The 23,922-nt window shown below is 37.7% G+C and overlaps 1 long non-coding RNA gene across 1 annotated transcript in view; it reads left to right on the top strand.

The window, feature by feature from the left end:
- Positions 1–16,536, top strand: part of LOC132080238 (uncharacterized) — an 87,578-nt gene extending 71,042 nt beyond the window's left edge. The window contains exon 3 of the long non-coding RNA XR_009419538.1: positions 16,410–16,536. This is a non-coding gene — a long non-coding RNA (uncharacterized LOC132080238). The remainder of the gene's footprint in view (positions 1–16,409) is intronic.
- Positions 16,537–23,922: the final 7,386 nt, after the last annotated feature.

Raw genomic sequence — 23,922 nt, 5'->3', positions numbered from 1 at the left:
AATTTGTTCCTGTAAATGTCTGATTCAAATATGTAGGTTATTCAAGCTTCCATGAATCCTTATTCAATGCTTCTTTCTCTGGGAAGGAGGAAAGCACTGGATAGGGGGAATGAAGCAAAGCAAAAAAGACTGTAGTGGGAAAGGGCATCTGCTTTTAGGTAAAATGGAAACCTCTAACACTTCAACCTCTGCCTTCTGTTAATAAAACCTCACAATGGGACACCAGCACTGCTGCAGTGTAATGTCATCTGATCCCAGACCTGAGCTGTCTTAAACACATGAAGCAAGGTGTTCATAGTTGAATATCTTCTCCAGTTCATTTAATTCACAAAATATTAGGACAGTGATTTGGGTGCTGATAGTAATTAACTTTTTTCTATGCTCTGAGATTTCCCATTATAATGCAATTTGTAATACAATTTTCTGGGAGATTCATGCAAATAAAATATAGTTAAGAGAAAATAAATACAAAAGGGGAAAAGAGTGGAGTGTAATTCACTTTTTAAACGGAATCAGATCTTTTGGGTTTGGTTTGGTTGGTTTTGGGGGATTTTTGGTGATATTTACAGTGCTACCTTATTTTATTTATACAGTGATTTAGATTTCCCTGGTGTATGAGTGGCTTTGCACTGACCGTCTCTCTACTCTGCCTTGGACAAAAGTGCTCAGTGATTCACTTGAGGATGCAGCAGCCAAGCAGGGCTGCAGCACTGCCTGCACAGGCCAGCTTGCTCTTTCTTCTGAATCTTTAGTTATTTCTCCATTTTACACAAATGGTATCTAATGGAGTCTCTAAATGAGGAACTGAGTAATCAGCTGTGAAAGATGAATATCAAGCATCTCTGCAAAGTGCCATATATAAAGCAGGAAAGCCCTCAGGCATCAAGATATTACTTGTCTATTTTATGCTGGTTTTACATGCCTGTTTATTCTTCCAAGAAAAAACCCAAACAACCCAACACTCGTTACCTTAGCAACATGGTTATGTTATCTTCAGACATCCAAACCAAATTCTCAAGACACACAGACTGTTGGTCAGGTGAATCTCTATCACTGTAGGAACATGATATGGTCAGCATATTTTGTGGCAATTTTTAATCTATATTTTTAAACTGCATCCATCTGAGTTAGCTCCTTGGTTGTCTTTTCAAGCTTTAATTCTTGAAAATTATATTCATCAATTGATTGAAGGATTTTTAATAAATTATAGATGGCAAGCTTTTTATTTTAAAAAACATATTTTGCCAACATTATATTTGATGCAAAGAAGCTAGTATGCCTTTGTTTATGAAAAAATACCTATCCTCTCTTGTGTATCAAATAATGAATAATAGACTGAGGTCATAATTTAAAGAAGTCCCTTGCCAAAGCTAATAAATAGTTTTGGCTAAAAGATAAAGTACTGTATTGAATTAGAAAATGGCTGTATATATTCTTAGCCTGATAAAAATCTGTGTATCCTGTGTCAAGATGCACTTGTCAAAAATCACATCCACTGTCCATGGTAACCATAACATTCAGTAAAAGATCCATAGCTGTAATGGAGTAGATCATCTGTATGACAGAGGTGAAAATATATGCCACACCTGTGTAATAACCATGCATTTTTCTTTGTTGCCTAAAGCCAAATGCAATTGATATGTTATTTAATACAGTTAACTTGGAAGTCATCAGAATTCCAGGCAGTTACTAGCACAGGTGATAATAATCCACCCTCCCACTGCAACAGACCAAAACTATAGAGACCCTATTGGAGTTACTTGTTGAAAGATTCACATAAAGTGTTTTTCTGCCTAAGTTAGGCCAGGCTTTTAACTGCAATAGAATAGACACCAAAAAAATTTGCATATAAACTTAATAGATATTCCTAAATGTTTTCCACTCTGTGTTTTGCATTGATTTGGGATATAGGCTCTACTGGAAAAGGAGCAACACATTTTTCTGACTGTTCCAGTATTTGTCTATTGTGCTTTAGAATTTCAGCAGCAATAGTTAAATGTGCTGTGCTGCTGGAGCTCCTTTATAGCTCCTTTATCTATTCCACATAAATGTGGGATAAATGGGGTGAGTAAACAATCAAACATTGTTTTTCTTCTTGTTGGCCTTTCCTACAGCTCTGGAATATTAAAGTGAACATATGCTTTTATGCAGGGTAATGACGTAAAAGTTGTTTTTGATTGTCTGTGCCCTTCACAAATCACAAAAACTGATTTCATAGCACTCCATGCAATCAAAAACCACAGCCATGCAGCACTGAAGATAAAGCACTTTACTGTGAATTGGGCAGAATTTCTGAAATGTTCACACTTAGAAAATTTATGTCTGATACTTGGATCACCTGAACCTGTTGATTACAAGGGAAATGTGAAGTATAAGTAAACTTTGAAGGCCACAAAGACTTGTGAATATTGCTTGATAACAACAATGAACTTAAAACCCCAAATATGGTGCTATTTTTCATCATCTTTTAATATAATAGTACCAGGAAAGTTTTCTTGTTCTAGGAAAATCATCAGTGAGTGTAAACTAGAGTTTACACTCTAGAGTTTCTGTCATAGCAGAATAGTGGCCTTTTATAGCTGTGTGTCTTTTAAGAGTCTGTTAAGTAGATAGTAAATATGAGAAATAAATATAGTACTATAGTACACCTTTTCCTCACAGGAGATTTCAGAATGCTTTACCTTCTGTAAATATCCATCAGCTCTCAATTTGTCATTTGTCCTTTCCCATCATACAAGACATCTCTTTCATAAGCTTTTGGACTCTGATTTTGAATGTGCAGGAAATAGACTGCTAAATTCAGAAAATGCAAATATTATTCATCTGCCTTTGTGTTTGCATGAAAAGAAAGCAGTATAGCTGTTGATGGTCTATAGCATCACACAACATGCATCTGATCTGACATGATTCAGTGATTACAAGGTAGGGAATTATGGCTCATTCTGCTCAATATGTTACAATAATGCAATTTGCTAATTATTTGTATAGGACAAAATTAGACAACTTTTTGCATCCTGTATTTGATGTCACAATGAGGAGACATGCCTGCAGTTGTAGGTGGTCAGACTCTAGTTCAACTCTGTTGTTTATAGGTGGAGCAATATTGACATCAAAACTCGAGAGCTTTCATGATAGAATTTTAAATACTATCTTGTTTCTCGTTAACTTGAGAAATACTGCTATGCATAATATTATTCAACAAGAACTTTGAGGTCCCAGTAAGGTAAAGACACCTGTTGAGCTCTTCCTTCTGGTGTGGTCTGACAGTGGACAGCTTTGGTTTGGATCTTTCCCAGAACCCAGAAGTCAGCTGCTGCAGAAGTTGTGCACAGAAATGCTGAGAGTTTGCTTCACAGAGATATGGTCACAGCAAAATGGAAACAGTTTTCTTCCCATTTGAATTCAGAAAATGGCATTCTTGACCTCTGCTGAAATGTGAGGGTGCAAATGAAGAGATGCACAAAGTAGCCCTTTGCTAGCACTGACCACCACTGCTGCTGCCAGATGTGCTACAAGGAATGCAGCTGTATTTTATATTCCTTAATATCCCTTGTCATCATTTAGCCCCAGCCAGCAGCTAAACACTGCTCAGCTGCTGGTTGACACAACCCCCCTGCTGTGGAACAGGGAGGAGAATCAGAAAAAGGTAAAACCTGCATTAAGATATGCAAAGGTTAATAATTGAAGTAAAATATAATTATAAAAATTATACTAATAATTTTTTAAAGGGAAAGAGAGAGAAATAGAACCCAAGAAAGAAAATTGATGTCCAGTACAGTTGCTCACAACCCACTGACCAAGGCCTGTCCCATCCCCAAGCAGAAACTTCAGTTAAAATCTTCACTGCCTGAATTAAGTGTTCTGTGAGACCAAATACATTGTTTGTTGCTTACAACACATTTTCTATTAGGAGTATGGCAATGTGAAAAATGCATTTCAGCCAAAAGAAATGGCATATCTTGGCACTGGGGCTTAAGTAGATTTCCTCTTCATTGAATAGATAAATGAACTTCCCCTAATGTGTTACTGAAAGTGTTGTTTCAGCTGCTGCTCTATTTTGCTGTGATACCCACAGGAAATAGTCCATCTCTGGTACTCAACATCAAATCCAGTTTCCAGCTGGGATCTTGTCCCTGCTACATACATTTCAATGGAGCCCTGTTTTTAGAGCTGAATTTCTCTTTTATATGTAAAATATTGTTGGACTGCAACTCAGAAGCAGTGGTTTATCTCATTGCTAGTGGTAGATAATGGTTCTGTAAAACAGCAGAGATTGCGCTGACAAAACGCTATGAAAATATTTCCAAATGAGGAAGCAGAGGGGTGTTAAGTATAAAGTTAAATTTCATTGTGAGTGAGGGTTGCATAGATGGGTATTTTTCTCTTGTCCAGTAGGTATTGCAGATATGGAATTCACTGCAACTTATTTTCTCTGTTTTTTAGTATTTCTGGGAAACTTTTATTTCATTAAAAAGGCAATGAGAGGGGTTTTTTTTATCCTTCTTTTGAAATGCTAGTGAAGCTCATATTGTAAATTATCATACCGAACAATAGTTGAAGAGAAGATTGCTTTATCTCTGGAGGAGCAGTAAGAGCAAAAGTGTGCCTATTTCACTTTAAACTTGGTAGATTGGCCAGTTTTAGCTACTCATTTTTCACAGAGCTAGCCAGCTTTAATTTAATTTCCAAAATATTTTCACTAAAAGGAATTGTGATGCTGGAATCCCAAAGCCTTTTTTTCTGCATTGGATCTCCTGAGCCCCCCAGATTTGCAGAGGTGATTTTGAGCTTTACTCTGTTTGACATGATGTGCAGCTGGAGTTTTGCAGGCTCAGCCAAGGTGATCTGAGGGCTGTGGAAATGTTCCTGCTGACTTAAACACAGCTCAGACCAGACCTTCAGGAGGAAGGCAGGACAGTCCACAGATATTTGGAAGAAAGGGAGGGAGGGAGGGAGGGAGGGAGGGAGGGAGGGAGGGAGGGAGGGAGGGAGGGAGGGAGGGAGGGAGGGAGGGAGGGAGGGAGGGAGGGAGGGAGGGAGGGAGGGAGGGAGGGAGGGAGGGAGGGAGGGAGGGAGGGAGGGAGGGAGGGAGGGAGGGAGGGAGGGAGGGAGGGAGGGAGGGAGGGAGGGAGGGAGGGAGGGAAGGAAGGAAGGAAGGAAGGAAGGAAGGAAGGAAGGAAGGAAGGAAGGAAGGAAGGAAGGAAGGAAGGAAGGAAGGAAGGAAGGAAGGAAGGAAGGAAGGAAGGAAGGAAGGAAGGAAGGAAGGAAGGAAGGAAGGAAGGAAGGAAGGAAGGAAGGAAGGAAGGAAGGAAGGAAGGAAGGAAGGAAGGAAGGAAGGAAGGAAGGAAGGAAGGAAGGAAGGAAGGAAGGAAGGAAGGAAGGAAGGAAGGAAGGAAGGAAGGAAGGAAGGAAGGAAGGAAGGAAGGAAGGAAGGAAGGAAGGAAGGAAGGAAGGAAGGAAGGAAGGAAGGAAGGAAGGAAGGAAGGAAGGAAGGAAGGAAGGAAGGAAGGAAGGAAGGAAGGAAGGAAGGAAGGAAGGAAGGAAGGAAGGAAGGAAGGAAGGAAGGAAGGAAGGAAGGAAGGAAGGAAGGAAGGAAGGAAGGAAGGAAGGAAGGAAGGAAGGAAGGAAGGAAGGAAGGAAGGAAGGAAGGAAGGAAGGAAGGAAGGAAGGAAGGAAGGAAGGAAGGAAGGAAGGAAGGAAGGAAGGAAGGAAGGAAGGAAGGAAGGAAGGAAGGAAGGAAGGAAGGAAGGAAGGAAGGAAGGAAGGAAGGAAGGAAGGAAGGAAGGAAGGAAGGAAGGAAGGAAGGAAGGAAGGAAGGAAGGAAGGAAGGAAGGAAGGAAGGAAGGAAGGAAGGAAGGAAGGAAGGAAGGAAGGAAGGAAGGAAGGAAGGAAGGAAGGAAGGAAGGAAGGAAGGAAGGAAGGAAGGAAGGAAGGAAGGAAGGAAGGAAGGAAGGAAGGAAGGAAGGAAGGAAGGAAGGAAGGAAGGAAGGAAGGAAGGAAGGAAGGAAGGAAGGAAGGAAGGAAGGAAGGAAGGAAGGAAGGAAGGAAGGAAGGAAGGAAGGAAGGAAGGAAGGAAGGAAGGAAGGAAGGAAGGAAGGAAGGAAGGAAGGAAGGAAGGAAGGAAGGAAGGAAGGAAGGAAGGAAGGAAGGAAGGAAGGAAGGAAGGAAGGAAGGAAGGAAGGAAGGAAGGAAGGAAGGAAGGAAGGAAGGAAGGAAGGAAGGAAGGAAGGAAGGAAGGAAGGAAGGAAGGAAGGAAGGAAGGAAGGAAGGAAGGAAGGAAGGAAGGAAGGAAGGAAGGAAGGAAGGAAGGAAGGAAGGAAGGAAGGAAGGAAGGAAGGAAGGAAGGAAGGAAGGAAGGAAGGAAGGAAGGAAGGAAGGAAGGAAGGAAGGAAGGAAGGAAGGAAGGAAGGAAGGAAGGAAGGAAGGAAGGAAGGAAGGAAGGAAGGAAGGAAGGAAGGAAGGAAGGAAGGAAGGAAGGAAGGAAGGAAGGAAGGAAGGAAGGAAGGAAGGAAGGAAGGAAGGAAGGAAGGAAGGAAGGAAGGAAGGAAGGAAGGAAGGAAGGAAGGAAGGAAGGAAGGAAGGAAGGAAGGAAGGAAGGAAGGAAGGAAGGAAGGAAGGAAGGAAGGAAGGAAGGAAGGAAGGAAGGAAGGAAGGAAGGAAGGAAGGAAGGAAGGAAGGAAGGAAGGAAGGAAGGAAGGAAGGAAGGAAGGAAGGAAGGAAGGAGAAAACAAACTGGATGAACCACTCACTTTATTCCATAAAGAAGTAGGTGCTAAGGAGGTAGCTCCAGAGCGCCTGTGGCTTTTTGACTTTAGTTATCACATAATTTCTGTGTGGGCTGATTCAGTTCTCACTGGAGAGATTTGGAACTTCCCATGACTTAAACAAAAAACACAATTCTTCCTGCCACTCCCAGCCTGTATATAAGTTTTTCTGGTTTATTTTTTAAAAAAAGGAACTGTGAAATGAGAGGGATTGAACTCCCAACTTCCAAAGAGGTGCTTTGTAACTCATTTGTTTTCTTAAAATCTGTATGCTTTGCTAAAGCATTAAAGCTTTTAACTTTGTTCCTTGAAGACAGAGTATTTTATCAACTTCTGTGTCTTTTATGCATTTTGAAATAAGTTAGCCTTGCCTGCAATACTAATGGGCATCTGTGTCATGAGGGACCTGCTTTACTTTGTAGAGAGAGGTATTTGCAATGAGGTGAAAGAGGAAAGTTCTTTTTCTCATCTGAAATAGATGGTCTATTTTTCATTTTCAGCATTCAATTAGAGCACTAGCAGCTTCTTGGAGAACACTATATCCAGAATAATGCATATTTTACTATGAAATAATACTTATTTCTCTCTTATCACTCAGTATCTGTTGGTCATCCACACATTTATGAGCCTTTTTTACACAGATATTTCCTCTTTACTGAACAGGGACAGGAAGGGAGCCAGACTTAGCAATTGTCACATCACAACTTTGACAGTCATTAAATGTCATCATAAAGAGACACATTCATATTTCATGTCACTAACCGTTGATAAGGGCTTTTGAAATTGTGGCTCCACTGTGCAGTATTTCATTAGAAATATCCTGTGAGGCTGGAGCTGCCATGCCTAAATGCAAGGTCCAGTCCAGACAAACACAGGCATCTGAACAGCCCCAAACTGCAAAAAAAGGGGGCAAGTAGCAGATCCTGCTTTCAACAGGGAGTAAAATACCTACTTAGGAATATTCAGAAAGAAAAATCTAAAAGTTGTGAAAATTGCTTTTCAACTTTTTTCAGGGTAAGAATAGATAGGAAATAATCTTGCTTATTTCTGAAACTTTTCTAAGTCTCTGTCTCCCACCTTTCCCTACCACTTGACACATAAAAATGCCAACTATACATGATTGTTACAACTAGGCTAATTTCTTCTGTACCTGGGAGGTGAAGACAGCTGTGCTTGAAGCACTTCAGTCCAAGGAGGTTTGGAGTGAGCTCCTGCTCCTCAGCAGGGGAAAGAAATGGTCATTAGTAACCTAATGGGATTCTGTCATCTCTTTTTAGCTTGGCAAAGTCCTTATTCTGGAGATGGCATTTACAGGCTGTCTGGAGACATTCTGTCTCTTTGCACTGGCTGGCTGACACTGCTGAAGCTGGGAAACCACTGAGGAACCAGGCACACTCAGTATTTTCTCAGAAACTATTTCAGCAGTTAATATGTACTCAAAAACCTGAGCACAGTGAAGATTTGGCCACTAATAGGAAATCTAATACCTTTCCTGTAAAACAGATTACACATATGTGTGTATGTATATCCATACATCTTTGTGCAGGTAAATGTATAAATGCAGACACACACACACATATATATACAGAAATATACATATATATATATATATAAATATTAGAATTACAAGCAGCATGACATATGGTGTCCATGGGTAGTGACACATGGAAATATTTAACAGAGTAAGCAGACCTTTAGTGAGACTTTTGAAATTGTTTCAGACAGTTGTTTCATGGACTGTATCTGCTATGGGCAATGGGTATAAACTATGTGGTGTCTGCAGGATTTTAGCTTAATTTATATATTAAAAGCTGAAAAAGCTAAAAAAAAAAGTTTACAAAGATTCTGTTAATACTATTTCTGTACCAAGTGTGATAGGCTTAGACAACCAGAAGAATTTATCAAGAAATCACTTTCTAAATTGGATCAGAGCTTAAATTAAAACATGGATTTTCATTTTCATTGAGACTCTGCTACAAGAATTAAAAATACAATTTCTAGCTAGTAATATATTTGTTTAAAAGTCCCTTGAATTTAATAAATAGATGCAGCAGAGGTGCTTCTCTTACAAGCTGGCATGCAGCACTTCTTTGGTGATGGAATATGGTCAATTCCAGTAATGTCTGTGAGCACTGGTCTTTACTGGTCCACACAAGGCCTCAGCTTTCATTCTCCCACAACCATAAATTCAATTTCTGCTAGAAGGAATATAATAATATGTTAGGTATTTTCTAACTTGAGTTAACAAAGTTATTTTTTATTGAACTGACAGATATGCCTGGAGGTCCTAAACTGGCCTCCAATTTCATCTGCCATGTAAAATATTACTGGATACAAATGTCTGTTTATTTAATGAGATATAGGACAGACCTTTGTTGTGCATTTACCTAATGGAATGACTGAAACTGCAGAATTTCAGAGTAAACTCTAAATTTCGATTCCCACCAAAATTTTCATGTTCTGGAAGCTCCGGCTTAAGGAAAGAGCAGAGAATTTAGGTGTAGAGAACCAGACCATGGATCTATCCTATCTGTCACCTCCTGCTCAAGCATGTCCCTGTGCTAATCAAGGTGAAAGTATTATCCTGCTGCAGGATCCCATCCAGGCCAGGGGTGTTCCTTCTGCAGCTTTGGAGCCTGAGCTGCTCAGTTATTTGACACTGCATAGCTAAAAGTGTTATCTGTCCATTTAGCCTTCTAAAAGCACTGCAGATCATGTCACACAGCAATCCTGAGTTAGTGTTATGTTACAAAAAAGTAATGTTTCCTTTTCTTCCCTTTCAGTTTGTATTTCCATTTACTGTCTTTCTGCTTGGACTCTGCTGGAGATTTACAGGAAAGCTCTGGCCAGATATTCAAGAACTTTAATAATGTTCACTGCTCTGTGACCATTATTGATCTGCACCAAGCATAACAGTTGTATAAATACAGATAATCGAGAAAGCTTAATTTCATTAGTAAAAATTAATGGGCATACTCCGTACTGAAGAGATAATTTTGCATAAAAGTAATTAGGGCAATCAATTTAATTCTCCTCAGTCATGTGCAGTTTGCCATATTTCCTGAATCTTTCTTTTATTCTTCCAAGCTGCAAAATTCTAGCTTTTTATTTCTATGCTTGTTTCTATTTCTCAGTTATAATCAGTGCTTTATCCTTCTCTTAATCTCCTTGGCATATGATAATTGTTCATTAAAATGTGCATCTCTAAGTTTCTAGATGATCCTGGGCATAACAAATAATACACTTAGTGGAAAAAATTATTGTTTGATTCTACTATTGTAGTTGCTATGTTGTCTTAATCTAAGTAACTTTTTTTGATTATCTATGAAAAAAAGCATTTATCTTTATAGCAAGTGTATAGCAACAACCAGTAACAATAAAAAATAAAGCTATTAAAATGCCAGTAAGTTTTGAATATGTAACCAAAAGTATCTATAGGAAGGTTTATTAAAAATTAAATCCTGCCTTTTAAGCAGTTTTAGTCATTAAACTAGTTATTATTAAGATTTAGATTTAGATTATGATAGGTATTTCTTCAGAATTTAAATTATTTTACTTCAGCGCAACCATTTAGGAGAAAAGTACTTGAACTTTTAATCCTGTAGTAGATAACACAGTATTTGTCTGATTATTACAAACTGACTGTGTGGCTTGAGCACCAGAAATAATATATTACAAATGTCAAATTAACATCCAGCTTCTTGAACATTTGCATAGAGTACTATGACTAAATAATTGGCTATGGTTTTGAAATCTGGAATAAAAAAAAAAAAAACAAAACAAAAAAAATATTTTTAAGCAGAACCGAATGTCAGCTTTTGAGACACTTTAATTAGAAATTGGGCAGGAGTTTGCCAAGGGACAACTGTAACATTTAGGAGGGAGAGGGTTTATTAAAGTCATTTGCTTCCCATGAGATGAAGATTCATTGTTTGAATGATCCCAGTATACAATCTGAAAGTAATGGCACAAGTTTTCAGGAAAATATTGCTCCGACTCTCTTCAAAAGCCGTTTCCAAGCAGTTGTGGCAGGTGGTTTGCAGGGGTGTCAGAACACAGGCAGGGCTGGTGCAGGCCCAGAGCCCTGGTCTGCCCAGCCTCGTCCCAGCCGTGGAGCAGGGCAGGTGCCAGGAGTGACACCTGCACACCAGGTACTAAATGTGCAGATTACACCTGTCTGTGTGTGCTGGGGACATTCAGCGGGCCGCTGAAGCATGGAGGATTCCAAATGTGTATGGGTTTGTGTGTATTTTGTGCTTTGCTTTTTGGATATGAAGTTCTAGACATGTGAAATGCAAAATTATGCTCCATTAGCCCATATTCTGGCCTCCAGGTCAATATTCTGTCAAGCCTTTGGTAACTGTTCTTAGCAGCCATCCATTACCTTCCTGTTAAAATCTCTCTTGAGTTTTGATATGGCTTATCTGCTGCACCTACTGTCTCTTCCATTTATTGTTTCCTCCTGAAAATGCTTCAAGTTAGACCCACATGCCTGAGTAAATAAGTAGAAAGTTTGGTGGATTAGATCTTAAAACATTTTGGCTACCCAGAGTTCAAGCTTGAGTTTCTATATCAGGCAATTTTTCCATTAGTTTTATGTGTGCTGAAATGGGGCTGTGACACAGCTGAATTTCAGAGCAAGCTTTTAAGAGGAGGTATGTACACATTTCATAAAATTGTCTCAAACACTTTCTATGGCTTTTGCAGTAATTGAATCAGCCCAGAAAATCAACATTGGAATGTTGTCTTTCATCAACTGTAAGAGAAAAAAAGAATTTTTTTAGAAAGTCATAGTGAGGGGAAAAAGCATATTTTGGGATAAATTTGGGGGATACTGAGCCAGTGAAATTATTTCAGCTAAATTTTGGAGCTTTTTCTGAGGCATAGCTTGTACTCAAGAAAAGTGAATAGTATTTGGTGGTATACTGCCTTAATGGCTAAGCCAGGATTCAAATACACCCAAATTTTTTTTCTTAACAGTTCAACCTGATTCTACTTTTAATTAGTTTTATGATGAAAAACAGAAACTAAAACTGTTGCTCCAGCAGAAAATCCACTTTTATGCTTGAATGGTCAGCTATAATGATTATGCAAACTAAAATTACATACATTTTCTTTTTATTGCTCTAACTACAGAGAACACACTACTTTGCTGCAACCTCAATTTCTTTCATGTTCTCTTTAAAGAAAGCAAAGCATTTTTAATTCTAGAAAAGAGGGATTTTTCCCACTTATATATTTTCAAATATTTCAACAGTCTCTGTGACTTCTTGGAAATCTTGATTTGTTTTTTTTCCTCAGCTTCACATATTTTTATAACATCTCTACTGCAGCTACTGATTAGATGGGGAAAACTCGGTAGCTGATCCTGAAAGTACTATGACTTTTCCATGTATTGTTTTTTAAAAAATCTTATCTTTGTCATGACTTTAGGGCTGAGGTGATACATGACAGAGCCTTCTTAACAGCATGAAAATAACAATTCTTTAGAACCTGATGGATCAGAAATATGCTACTGAAACCAAACAAAAACACAACCACAACAAAAACAATTCACAGAACACAAGAACTTGAGCATGTCTGTGGGAGAGCTCTGGCTGGTACAGCTACATCCTGCAGTGATGCCCTGAAAAATCCTTAAAGTGAAAATTGTTAGAAAATAAGGCTGAGGGGGTAAAAGCACTAGGATGTGGCTAAATATTAATAGTTTGGTTGGAAACTTGATCTTAGCTTCTGCTATACACATTCCTTTGTTAAAATCTGAATATGATAAGTTAATTCTTTAAAATTGTGGTGTTTACCCTTTTGAAATTCACTGAGCACTTGCACCCTCTTGAAATACCCTGTACTGGATGCTAGATTTATTTTTTTTCCATAGAAGTCTGGAACTTCTAAAGGATCATGACTCATTCTGTTTAATTTAATTTTCTTTTAATAGTAGAAAATACGTTCACTCATTCGTCACAACACTGACCTCTCTCAGAGTCCCCTGTCCAATTTTGCCTAAAGTGTGATCTTTATCATGAGACACTTGGTCAACATCTTAAAACAAAATTCTGAAATGGAATCTGAGACAAACATCCCAGATTTAAAACATGTACTTTCTGCCTCTAAAAATTGGTGTAAAATTGTAATGGGAAAATAAAACCTTCTACTTTCAGAAGAACTCTAGGCAGTAGCTAAGGAATTGATGATCCTAATTCAGAGAATGAGGACACAGATATTACCATTGTATGTCTGAAATGGTCTGTCACAAAGATAACACGGCAGCTACTTTTCTGACAAATGTTTTTTATTTCAAAAGTTACAGTTCTATTAAACTGATAAATAAAAGCACTTGAATTAGATTTTTCTGCCTCTCCTCCACTCAGAGAATTAAATCTTCACTCTTTAGCCAAAGTATGGGTAGTCTATGAATGTGCATCCATAATTAAGTAAATCTAATACCTTGAGTACTTAATTATTTGGGGTTTCTTCAGCTGCCAGCAGAAACCTACCAGTGAGGGCAGGGAGACTTCCTGACCCTGTACATGGAGCTGCTGAGTCTACTTGGTATTTTCAGTGTATTTTTTCAGTGTAGGATTTGCCAGTCACTACACAGTTCTCTGTCAGTAGTGAAAGCTCTTCAGACTATCTCAAGATCCTTAAATTGATTGCTTGAGAAAAAGCTTCCACCAGAATTTGTGCTCTTGATTTTTTACACTGTGATATATGTTTAAAGTTGGTTGAGAAGCTATACTCAAAAACCCTTGCAAGCAGAGAAAAATCCTTAAATACTGGTTGTTTCATGTTTTCTTGGTGTTCTTGTACTTCTTAACAGCACTACAGAAATGGCAGGAAGTCACAAAGTGCTGTTTATGAACTTCCTACCTATCTCTACCTTGTTTCAAAACAAGATGTGGTTTGTGATTATATGTTATCTGGCATCCAAAATGTCATATAATCCAAATATTGTTAAATGCAGAAAGGCTCTTGGCCATTCTCTAGATGAGTGTATCTGCCTGTCTATTTAGTTTGTTAGAATTTCCCATTCTAACACAATCCATATGATAGCATTTGTGGAAATAAAAATGGCAATACATGACACAGGTACTCATCTATTTATCCTATGGCTGCTTTCACACCAACCACTTCAGAAGGATTCCTGTAAAATTTCTTAATTCCCAAAATAATAGATATAAAGCACAGCTATATGCGCATTATAAATATATATATATATAAAGTCTTTTTTCTTTTTGCTGCATCCCATCAGAAGTTGATACAACAAATTGGAGCTTGTGATAGCAAAGACAAAAATTGTTTAACTTCTACTTTATTTTGATGGATGTAGCATGAGCTTGGCAGTGTGAGTTATTGTTCCCATCCAGTATACCTTGGAAGATTCTTGCTATTCCCCTCAATTAAACTCTTGAAGGCTCGTTCTATCCATGGATGCAATCTCTTAATTATTTACTTTTTTGCCTGACTAGAAAATAGCAGTTCCATAAAAAGAAAATTCTGAGTCTGTAGTCTGCAGACTAGCAGGCATTTAATAGATAGATGGAATTCAGGTTAAATTATATCACAGAGTAGAAACTATCTGGTTCAAACTGAAATTCTTTGTGATTGGTACCGATATTACTGTTATATCTGATTGCCCAATAACAGAGTGCCTTTCACAAGGGTCACTTAAATCCTAGACTTTATAAAATTTGACATCTCTGTATTGATGTGTTGCAGGTTAACCAAAGGTCTGATCTGAAGTACTCTGAAGTAAATAGAAACCTTAGTGCTGACTCTACTAAGCTGTTTTCTAGACTTCAAAAAATTTCAGTCTTTGGAGAATTTATTTATCTGGATAAACCTAGACCTGAGAGTTAAAAACAGAGAACAATTAAGTTCTTTGACATTGGATTGTTTGTAGTGTGATAAGGTTTATCTTTCAGCAAAGAACTCCACTGAGCTGGAGACTTAGAGTCATAGAATCACTTAGTTTGAAGAAACCTCTAAAATCATCAAGTCCAGCCATTAACCAGCACAACCAAGCCCACCACTAAACCATGGCCCCAAGTGCTACATCCACACATCTTCTAAATCTCTCCAGGAATGGTGGCTCAACTGCCTGGGCAGCCTGTGCCTGTGCTTCCAGTACATTGGCTATCCTTTCAGTAAAGAAATTTTTATTGATATTCAATCTAAACCTTTCTTGGCACAACTTGAGGCCATTTCATTCTGTCATTTGTCATTAAAAGAGACCAATGGCCACCAGGCTCCAGCCTCCTTTGGGAGGTGTCAGCCACTCACCCAGCAGTGAAGAATGTTTCCAATCAAGCCATTCTCCAAGAAAATGCTATGGGAAACAAGAAAATGTCTTCAGTATATTCCAGGTAGACAACATGCACAGATTTCTCATCTGCTAAGCCTATTAATTTCTTTTTTCAAAGAAATTAATATAGCAACTCTGTGAAGTGAGGAGGCAGCAATGTGGTGATTTTGAGGTGTGGTGCATCACTGCAGTGTTGTATTAATTGTGAAGATTTGTATGCCTATTGGAGTTTCAAGTTTGTACTAAGTCTCTCTTCTGAATGCCGTCTCAAAGGTTTCATCTTAGCAACACTGGGCATATGAAAGAGTCTAAATTTCTTCCTGAAAGTGCTGTTACGTTGCATAGTGATTTCTGGGCAGCCTGAACTGGTGGAACTCAGTCAGCCTAAAATGTCATCATGAATGCATTGAGCTGGGCATTAGGAAACCTAAATAGCTTTTTCAGCTTTGGAGTTTGTGTTAAATCCAGAGAGCCATCAAGTTACATCCTGCTTGTTTATCAGGATACTTTCCTGCTTGTACTGAGTGAAAGGCAAACCTCCTTAGCCACCTTTTATCTCTCTCCTTTGCTCTGCCCACTCACCTCTGCCTTGCTTTCTTCTGTTCCTGCTCTCTCTTCTTTTTCCAACAGCTGCATTTAGACCATTCCTGAACCAAGCTAGGTTCCTAGTCTATGCTATTGTGAAGACATCAACTGTGCACTCCTGATGAGCATATTTGGCTGGATAATAATTTTCAGTTAGACTTGGTATAAATTTTTATTGGTTTTGACTTATGCCAATATAGCAAAGTTGGTACTAAAGAGCCCTAATCCCTATTGTTTGTCAAATTAATAAAAAAGTTTTTCACATTAGATATACGGTAACAAGGGAGTAATTTTAGAGTAGGAACTGTAAATTTCATTAACATTGGTAAAGTCTCTGAGGCATCAGAGCAAAAAATGCAAACTATCCTTTATTAGGAGTATAGTGGCACATTTCTATTTCAAGATAATTTATGCTTGCTTAGCATCCAGGTTGATCTCTATACCTCCTGATAAATAATTTTTTGAAATTTATTGCTTCACATATATTCAGTAACCTAAACAAATATGAGTTGCAAAAAATATGAGGGGAGCAGAGTTCATTGCCTTTGCACATTTACAAGTCTCATTGTCTTTGAATTAATCAGAGTAGTAAGAATCAGACGATGAAGTTTATTGGATAGGGTAGAACTGAAAAGTCAGGAAACTTGCAAGTCTAGTGAAAATGGTTTAATAAAATGAAACAGCTTCTAGTGCATTCTTTTTGAATCATATGTCTCCTATGGCACAATGAAGTTTAAATCCTTACCAAACCTTAGGATTGTTCGTGCTTTGACTGAAACTTGAACCTGGAGCACAGCAGTTGACAAGACTCAAGTGCAAAGAAGGATGAACTTGAGTGAAATCAGAGGCATGAAAGTTGTAGCAAAACAAGAGTATGAGCACTTGCTGGCAGGTAAGAAGTGCAGCTGTGAAGTTTTGAACAGCTTCCTGTTCAAGTGGTGTGGGAAATATAACTGTAACAAGACTCTTTCAAACATTGATCTGTCTGTCTGTGTCTTTCAAGCATTTGTTTCTCAGTAGTTAGGGTTTCATTGCAAGCAATGCATTTTCAATGATATCTCAATAGAAAAAAAAAGTTGTACTGTAGCAGTACTAAATTATTATGTTTATTTGGAAAAATATTATGCAACACAGCTTTTGTTTTTTATTGAAAAATAAATCTTAAATGCATTGAGTTTTCTATCCATCAGAAAGTTCTTTTTTAACTGAGTGACTTAATGATCCCAGTTTTCCAGTAATGATGCTGATAATGGCAGGAAGTTCTGAATTCTCACCTCATTTCAAGATGTCATATAAAAAAGGTCTTGTGGCTTACCTCAAAACTCTTTGAGATTGCTTTGAGTGCTGTGACTTATTTTTGCATGCTGTTTTGTGCTTTGTAGAAAAATGTAATTATAGACAGACTTGTATCTGATAGAAACGAGGAGCCAAACTTCTGAATTAATTTAAAATGTTGATGACTAATGTTAATATATGGCAGTTGAACATATTGATGTTCATCCAATGAAACTGCCTGGATGAAAATGAATTGAGTTGGTTGAAGAAGCCTTTCAGGATTCTGGTCCAGAAATATAATTTTACTTCTTTTAGGAAGAACTGCACTGCCCAGTATGGCAAAAACCTCACAGCAGCTCTTAGTCAGTTCTCCAGAAATGTCCTTTGTGAGTTTTTCCTGCCCTCCTGAGCAGCAGAGTCTGGGAGCACAAGGGTGGGGATACCCAGCCCTCCAGGGCTGCATTAGATTTAGAGTGAAACTGTTGGTAAATATGTGCCATATCATCAAGAAATACAATAAAAGAATGATTAACACTGGCACAAGTGGCCCAGAGAGGTGGTGGATGGCCCATGCCTGGAAATATTCAAGGTCAGTGTGCACAGGGCTCTGTAAATAATTTACTTTCATATTAGATCATCCTCAACAAAGCTCCCATGCTTTCCATGTTGTTTTGGTGTTTGGGGATTTTTGTGGGATACAGGAGTATTGCCAATCATCAAGAGCTATCAGTATAAATATTTATTCTATTTAAAAGAGCTTCAGAGAAAGTGAAGGGATAATTGGGATGTACTGCTAATGTTTGATATCAGATTTGCAGTGAGATAAATTATATTTTATATATCTGCCTTCTTATTTTCTTCATTCTTATATGCTAATGATTATTGCTATGCAGTATTACTTTGAACAGGGAATTTCTTAACAGATAAATAATTGTTTCATTTAGGTTATCTGTAACAGAAATGTAAGCAGTGGGAATTTTTGTCTCTGATCTATGAGACTTTTGTTGTATCTAAGATGCTCATTGAAGGATTTGATATTTTATTCTGCAGCAAAATGGATCTTTTCTTGTTAATGCTAGTGCTCTTAACTTTCTACAACTGTTTGGTATTCAGAAGCAATCAATCATACATATACAATACATATAAAACCATGGTTATATAGGGGGGTCAATCATAACTTTTTGATTTAGGAACTTAACTCACTGAAAGTGCTTTCATAAATTTCTTGTACTGAGCCTATGCAAGGATCTGGCCTGGGAGTATGTGTGGGAAGAAGGTAAAATCTGAATCTGGTTTTCATCACCTCTTAGCTGAAATGTTTCTCATTTTGAAAGTTCTCTTGAACTGCCTTGCAAACTGAAAAAGGTGGTTGTTTATTTTGCTGAAGTAATTTCAGACTAATAGTGAGTGATTACCAACATAACATTACTGATGTTGATTAGGCACTGTACTTATATTTTTCTCAGTTTTCAGGGAAACATTAGTTACATTTGCATCTCATTGCTAAATGAGATAGGAAAGAAGTTCTATGAATTTATTTTCATGACATCATGGCAGAGATAAGATTCTTTAAATAGCAAGGCAACCTATTAGGCATAAATGATTTTGAAAATAATTATATCCATTTTAATGCGGGGAAAAGACTTGACTGTCATTGCACCACTCTTCTGATACGTGGTGTGTTTCTAATCAGCTTTTTAATTTCTGCTTTCCACACTAAATAGTCCTGAGAGCTCACAGAGCACAAGCTGTGGGAGAAGCTCACACCTTGAGTGGTACTGAGAGGAGGCCACACTGCCCACCAGTATGGACAAACAGGAGCAGGGTTATTCAAGGGATAAATGTGAAATTTGGGTTTAAGTAGACTTAGAACTCCGCATTTTTTGGTCAGAATATGAGCTCTGGTAACACTCTACCTTGAAGAGACATTAAAAAGATGTTAGGAATGGTATTAAAACTCTGATTTTAATAGGAGGAACTGTAATTCTATCACAAATGATGGAAGGTATGGTTGACACCATTTTCCTGGTGTTTGAGTAATGTAATGCATTTAGTGAATAAAATGAATTCATTATAAAGAAAATATTGCTCACACACTATAATTCAGACTGGAAAGCTCTATTTACTCAATTGGACAAGCTTTTCATAAAGCAGATGCATAATTTATGTCACTTTTTGCTGCTAGCTGTTTATATGCCTTCTGGTATCCCACAGTCCTTCTCAGATAACTATTTACAGTTTTATACAGAAAGAGATTAAATGCCTCATTGAAGGTCACACAGGAAGACAAACAAAACCAGGAATTAAACAGAGATCTGTAATAATTATCTAGTTTTATATTTACTTAACACGATTTTCTGGCACTTCAATTATGGCTCTTTGGTTGGGCAATAGCCAAAGTCAAGCCACCTTTCCTAGCTTGACAAGAGCTCTGTGTTTCACAGTTTATGTTTCCTCCATGATCACAAGCTGCAATCAGAACCAAGGATTGTCTTAAACTAGACTGTATCATAAACTTGAATGATTTTCACAATATCTTAGCTCTTTACAAGATCTGATAGAATGTTATTTGATGTAGTTTCAAAATCAAATGTTATATTTTGTCAGGCATTTTTTGCCAGTGAATTTTTCAACAGACTTTCACTTTCAATAACTTTAGATACTTTCTGTACTATGGAGAAATACATCCTCTGAGGAGGTTTACTTGCCTTTTTCCTTGCCAATTCAATGACAGAAGTATGCACTGAGAACATAGAGGGATGAGAATAAAAAAGTAAAATTTAAATGACTGTTGCTTTTTCTTGCATTGTAATTCTTCCATGCTTGAGTAGATAAACAAATAAACACAGTTCCTTCTTTTGATTTTGTAATTTCTGAGATTTAGCAGTGGCAACACAGACACTCTGGGTATTCTTTGTACATTTGGGAAAACCTGAGCATGTATTTTAGGTTGTAGTATCCTATTGGAAAAGAATTTATCTCTGCTGAATCCTCTTTAAAAGCAAACCCAAAACCTCGCATTATTTTTCTGAGCTTTTGTGTTCATCTTAGCTACGTGAAGTTGTTCAAAAAGAATGGATGATTTTTTTTTAATATATTTTCACATCTGGTCTCATTTCAAAGGAACAATTAAGTGAGTTCCAGGGCATGGATTATTCCCCTGGAAGTCAGCTGTGTTTCCAGCATACCCTTCACAGCTGCTTGACCTTGCTGCTTTCCTGCCCATAAATGCCGCATTTGCTATGGAGCTGCTGCCTCTATGAGAAACAATCCATCAGTTTTACAGATGCTACAAACACTTCAGTTCTCCACAAAGTTAACAGTATCACAGGAACTCTCACGTTACCACTTCTATTTTCAAACAATTGACTCAGGAACAGGTATTATGTGGCCCAGCCTATGGCCAGGTCAGGCCGTGTGAGGCCTGGCCCAGGGCTTGGGGCAGAGCAGAGCTCTGTGGGTGTCACAGCAAGCTGGGACCCTGGGCCCTCTCTCATTTCCCAGCTCAGAGCAAGAGAGAGACTTTTAGGTCAGTCACAGAGGAAATATGTCAAGTTTGTGGTGAGGTCCTTGAGCCTAGACTGGCCAGTTTAAAAATAGAGGATTGATTTCTTGGAGCACAGATGCTACAGACTGGTTTCCATCTCTTGAGTGCCCACCTAGAGGACAGTCTTGTTTGTTCTGCCTCAGGGAAGCTGTGATATTTTTATTTGTTTCTTTGTTTTTGTGGGAGTTTTGTTTTGGTTTTGGGGGGTTTTGGTGGGGTTTTTTGTTGCTGTTTTTATTTTTTTAAGTTAGTGTTATTTTTTAGCACAGTAAAAAGTGTTCCACAGCTGCAGGCAAAATATCCCCAGCAAGTCTTACATCTTTGAGTGTTTTCTCAGAAAGCCCCTGCAAGCTGCAAAATAATGTTAATTAAAAGGTGGTCATGTGCTCTAGACAGGGTTAATCTAATGAGGAACTGCTCTAAAACCTCATCTGCTGACTGTGAGCTCCACTTTTGCTCAGCACAGATGATCTGAGCCCAGACTCAAGGGGTCAGCAACATGGGTGCAGGGTACCAGGGCCCATGAGCAGCTGAGTAAAGGAGATTTTTTTAAAGCAGCATTTGAGCCTAATGCTGGAGGCACTGCTCCATTGATGCCTCTTCCTGCTAGGAAACCTTTGGTGAAGTTCATATATTAATTTCAGTGTCATTTATATCTGAGTCCCTCAGTGGAAAGACATGAACAATTTTTGAATCTATTCTAAATTGAAGTATTTATGATGAAATATTGAGATTTTAATGATGTCACACTTCATAAATCTAGGGGATGCTGGTATTGTCAAACAAATACTAAAAAGGGAGAAAAATATCTGTCATCTTTGTCATAATCACCATCACTTACTCTGAGAACTTTGACATAAAAAGACTGATCATTTCCTGAGGGCTCATTTTATCAATTAAATAATGGCAGAAATGTCATGTAGCTTATTATTCAATACATATAGATACTGTCTCATTCAATGTTTTGCAGTTAAGCAGTAAATAATTTATCAACTGACTTGTTTGTGAATGTTCTGTAATCAATTTAGAATTTTCTAAAAGTGAGTTCCTTTTTCCCAGCTGCATTCTAATCGCTCCTGTGAATTTCTTTGCCAATTACTCAAGCTATAACCTTTTTTGAGAACTGTCAACTAAGGTTGATAGCTTTAATGTCTATTGTGAGAAAGTGATCTTGCATATATTAGGCTTCTATTCTTATAAATTCATGACAAAGTCTTAGATTAGAATGTGAATTTTGTGCTTAAATTGAAGGGTTGCCTCCCAACAAATATTGTTTATTGGTGCATTGAGAGCAATTCACACTGGCTGGAGGATGGGTAGAAATTTAACAAGTAAGGAGAGGCGGCCACAGCAGATGTTTAGCTGTGCAGAAATATTCTATCCAGGTCAGCAAATAACATGCTTGTCCTAATGCTGCCACTAATAGAGTAGAAGTCACATGTTTAGTGAGAGCTTTGCAATGTATTTTTAGACAATATTTTGTTGAAAGGATTTTTGAATCTGCTGCTTAGAAGGGATGGCAACACTGGTTGGATTGTGTGTAAGAGCAGTGTACAAATCTTTTTCTATTCATTTTTCACAAAATTAGTAGATAGGGTATTTTTAAATCTATTTATGCTACTCATGAGCATAAACAATAGATTATTTATGCTGTAAATTTTTAAAAGTATAGCAAAATATAGCAATTAGAAGTAAATTCTTTTAATGCAGAATTTTAATCCACTTTTGTGGTGAAAACTTCTACCTTTAGTCATTTTGCCATTTATTCATATGTTTGTAAGTGAAAGTGGAAACACATGCTGGACTAGTTTGATCCGTTGTGCCATATCTTTCAGTACCATAAATTAAATGTAGATATCTCCATTTAAAATAACATGACTTTTAGACAATATTTTAGTCCAAATCTCCTTTTATTTGTCATATATTTGTCATTTCACTGGTTTAACTTTACTGAGGTTATTGGCATAAAAACACAGAGTTTTGTTCTTGTTAATCGTTGCTAAAATTACCTTAAAGGCAAGATTAATGGACTCCATACTTTGCCCTGGTCTAGAAAATGAACATAAATCAAGACATGGGACTTTTCTTCCTCACACCCATGTTATATATATAGAGAGAGTAAGAATTTTCTAAATCACTTAGAAATGTTCCTGATTGATGTTAGTGGTACATTGTCATATAATCATTATGTTGCTTAAAGTTTAGGATAAATTTGAAGAATTCTATGCAGATCAGTTTAATTACTTTTCAGATATTAGAATACTGGATTTTAATTATCCCCTTCCAAAAAAAAGAGAGAAAATAATAAAATATTTTCTCTGTCATCCATCAAGTTATTAAGGTGACAAGAAATGGGCACTATGTTTGAGTGTGTTCTAGGATGTGGAGAATGCAAGTAAATTGTGTAACACTTTGTAGGATTTAGGGATTTAGTTTGTGTTTGCATGGGCTAGAAACCATTGGAAATACACTTTAAATGCCTTTTCAGAGCAAAGCCAGCTGTGATCCCAGAACGGGAATTGTCAGTCTAGCAATAACACCCTCCAGCTTTCCTAGTCTCATAAACATCCTGTGGAAAAACCAGGCTGCAAACCTTTCCAGGTTTCCAAAGAAAGGTGCAAAATATGTTCCATTCATTTGATCTAAGGTTTGCTTCCAATTTTGCACATGCATTTTAAAAAAGTCACATATACCCCTTTTAAAAGCTCTCCCTGAAAGTGTGGCACACAGGATTACTCTGAGACACCCTTGGTTTTCCACTGTATTACCCTTTGTAAATTCTGAAAGGGACTAAAAGTACTTTAGGTTGCAAACATTTCTACCATTACTGTAGCTGATGCATTAAAGGGAAACAGATTTTTTCACATCCAGACTTAATGCAGTCTTTCCTTAAAGTGCCCCCCATATGACCCCATGTAAGAGTTCTCTCCTTCCATCCTGGGACCTAAAAGCAGTGCTGAGCCTTCTGATGGACATTCTTCATTTCAGCCATGGCTCCCATTCCTCTTAGGCTTTTGACCTGAGCTTTGCCTTCTAGCTTGCTCAGTGTTTGGCTTGATGAGTTAGGGCTTCATTCTCTCCTGCTCCTGTCTTAAATATCTTTTTCTAACAAAGCAACAGTAAGAATAGTTCTAGGATTTTTGCCAAAAGTAACTTCCAGCTCTCAAATAGATCAGGCAATATTTCTGCCTTGCTTGAAGCTGAAGTTTCCAGATTCCTCATAGCACAAATTGCATTCCTGAATGTCCACAAGGCAGTTGAAACTTTAAAATGTACCTTCACAGAGCTGGAAATGCTTGCAAATCTCATTTCTTGTTTGCTCTGAATAAATGTGTAGCTTTACAAGAGACCAGAAAAAATGGATTTTGTTCATCTAATCTCCTTAAAGAACAAGAGGAAAGATCCAGATAATACTTTCTAATTGTACATGTTAAAAGTGAGCAGCC

Source organism: Ammospiza nelsoni, chromosome 15 (genome assembly GCF_027579445.1).
Source record: "Ammospiza nelsoni isolate bAmmNel1 chromosome 15, bAmmNel1.pri, whole genome shotgun sequence".
NCBI lineage: Eukaryota > Metazoa > Chordata > Aves > Passeriformes > Passerellidae > Ammospiza > Ammospiza nelsoni.
Note: the sequence above shows the minus strand (reverse complement) of the source record. Positions and strands in the feature narration are given on the sequence as shown.